General features: G+C 35.2%; 1 pseudogene; it reads right to left on the reverse strand.

The window, feature by feature from the left end:
* Positions 1-1,130: 1,130 nt before the first annotated feature.
* On the reverse strand, positions 1,131-2,941 carry LOC147506484 ((R)-mandelonitrile beta-glucosyltransferase pseudogene; annotated as a pseudogene).
* Positions 2,942-3,308: the final 367 nt, after the last annotated feature.

The following is a 3,308-nucleotide window of genomic DNA, read 5'->3' on the forward strand; positions in this document are numbered from 1 at the left end:
ATATAATATTAATAAATAATAGTTCTGTATATTTGCAAATATTTTTCAGAATAATTAATATAACAACACCCGTTCGTAGATAATTTTTGAAGATTCGACATAGTGAGTCATGCATAATTTAAAGAATAATTAATGGAAAATCGGGAACTGGATAATCTTCGATGATCTCATATAGTAAATCAAGCATAATTTACTTTTTATGTCATGTTTGCAAGGACACTACAGATGGATCAATAGAAGTTGGTATTACACACCATATTGGATAATTAAAAGGAAATCGAAAACTGGATTCAAATACATAATTGAGCTCCATGAGTAATTAACGGGAAATCGGAAACTTTATGCAAATGCAATAAACTAAACTCAAAAAGCAATTAACTAGAAATCGGAAACTATGTGCAATTGCATTAAACTAACGTCAAATAATAACTAGCGGAAAATTAGAAATTGGATGCAAATTCTTGAAAACTATTTAACGGGAAATTGGAAACGGTATGCAAATACATCAAACAAATCTCAAATAATAATTAATGAGAAATCAGAAACTTGATGCAAATGCATTGAAATAAACTCAAAAAATAATTAACAAAAAAATAAAAAACCGAATGCAACTGCATTGAACTAATCTCATATAATAATTGGTGGAAAATCAGAAACTAAATGCAAATACATTTAAATAATCTCAAAGAATAATTAACGGGAAATCGGAAACCGGATATAATTGCATTGAACTAACCTAAAAGCATATATAATCAGAAATTAGATGCAGATGTATTGAACTAACCTTAAAGAGTTATTAACGGAAAATCGGAAATTGGATCCAAATGCAATGAACTAATCTCAAAGACTAATTAATGAAATATTGAAAAATTGATGAAATTGCACTGAACTAACCTAAATGAATAATTAACGGGAAATTATAAATTTGATGTAACTACATTGAACTAACCTCAAAAAATAATTAACGGGAAATCAGAAACTTGATGCAAATGCATTGAACTAACCTCAAAGAACAATTAACATAAAATCGGAAATTGGATGCAACTGCATTAAACTAACCTCAAAGAACAATTAACATAAAATTGGAAATTGGATGAAACTGCATTGATCTAACCTCAAAGAATAATTAACAGAAAACCAAAAACTGGATGCAACTGCATTAAACTAAAATCAGAGATTAACTAACGGGAAATCATAAATTGCAATTGAGTAATATTTCTGTGGTGGTTGTCTTTGTCGACAAGTAGAGAAGTTGCATCATATTGGTAATGGCGAATTATTTAAAAGTTTATAAACTTCTTAGCTCTAGAAACTGAACATAAAGCATCTTACAAGGGGAAAGTGAAGGTACAATCTGAAGCAAAAAGTCTCTAAAAATCTGCTTTGTTACTGTTTCTTCTGGACTAGAACTTCCTTGACAATTTTTTCCAAATTCAGGTAGGAAGTTCCACCTGGTTTTGTTGAGTCTTCCGCACTCTTCTTCCACTCAAATGCCTTTTTCTTCATCCCTTTACCCTTCTCACCTTAAACAAATTCTCTTAGAATTCTCTCTACATCATCTTTATTTACATTCTTATCAATCTCCATGCAAATTTCCCAATGAACACAAGCATAGCGAGAGTTAGTCGTCTGGTCACCAAAGCCAGGCCAACAGATAACTGGAACACCACAACACAAAGTATCCATAGTAGAGTTCCATCCAAAATGTGTTAAAAACCCGCCAATGGAACCGTGGCTAAGGAATTCTTCTTCTGGACACCAACCTGATATCATGCTCCTCTCCAGAGTCTCTGCTGTAAACTCTGGTGGCAAAACCGCACCCTCACCTACCACTAGATCAGGTCTAATGACCCATAAGAAAGGGTGCTTGCAGTTAGCTAACCCCCAAGCAAATTCAGTGAGTTGCTGTGGAGTCAATATTTTGATACTACCAAAATTTACATAAACAACTGATTTTGGTTGTTTTGAGTCGAGCCATTATTTGAGGCAATCTCTATCTTCCTTCAATAGATTTGATTGGAAAGATCTTAGCTGGTTGTTTGGCAGTTGTTGTTCAAACAACTGTAGAGAACCTATTGAGTAAATAGGGAGTAGTAGAGACTTCATTGAATCTACAACCTTGGTTTCAAAGGCATCGAACGTGTTGATTATAATCGCAGTAGCCTTGGAGGCTCTTTGCACATCTCGGATGCCATTATTGTTCAGGAGTTCATTGTCATCCCAAAAAAAAACTTGGAAGATCTTTGAGTCGGATATTCTTGATTCCTGGGATGATATCAATAGGCATGTCGAGATACCCGTTTGTTCTTTCACCTTCTATATGAGTCGTGTGTAAGGAAAACAAGAAGATATTAGCTTTGATTTGAATAAATTTAGGCAAGTTGAAAAAAATTACCAAGCAAATAAGACGAATATATACAGTACATATACCTTCCGGGGCTTCCGGTGGGATTAGAATCTTTTCGACAACAATCCACAAGACAGAGGCACTCATTGGCCACAATGTAACTCCTGGAATGCTCAGTTTTTCTGCTGCTTCTAGTGTGAAGCTCATAAAAGTGTCCGCAACAATGCAAGAAACTAGTGGATCCTCAGAAAATGTTGATGCTTCATTAAGCTTCGCAATAAGACTAAGAAAGGGGACTAATAAATTCTTATCAATAGAGTCACAGAATGCTTGGACGTCTTAGGTTGCATTGACATCAGTTGGAGGTAGACCATCTGGGATGGTTTCAAATCGAAAATTAGGCAAGCCCTTGAGCGAATCCCGTCCTCTTGATTCAAGTAACCTTAAATGGATGAACTCAGTGTTAACAAATGTGATGTGAAATTCTTTGGAATGGAGAAGTTTTGCCAATTTAAGCATTGCCGTAATATGACCCTGGAAAGGATAAGGTATGCAAACAGCATGAGGCTTCTTAGCTACTGAAGAAGGCTCCATCTGTTCCTTCCCTGCTGTGTCCAGCGACAGCCATTTTATACTTAAAAAATCTCCACATGCCCAAACCTACTTTTTCCTCCTATTTAAAATCTAATGAAAATGGCATCTCTCCAAAATGTTATTGAGGGGGAAAAAATAAATTAGATTATGTTATGAATTTCTTGCTGCTTTACGTCAAGAAAGCAATATATGCATTGTAAGGGAGTAATATTCACATCCAATTAATATTAGCAGCCACGTGTCTAGCATAAACACAAATACCAACCAACCTACGATCCTCGTCTTCATAGCTTGCTTCATAGCGACTCAACTATGGCAATCGGTCTGGCTAAACAATCGCCAACCAACCTGAAGTTTTTCGTCACAC

This window comes from Coptis chinensis, chromosome 4 (genome assembly GCF_015680905.1).
Source record: "Coptis chinensis isolate HL-2020 chromosome 4, ASM1568090v1, whole genome shotgun sequence".
In the NCBI taxonomy this organism is placed as follows: Eukaryota; Viridiplantae; Streptophyta; class Magnoliopsida; order Ranunculales; family Ranunculaceae; genus Coptis; species Coptis chinensis.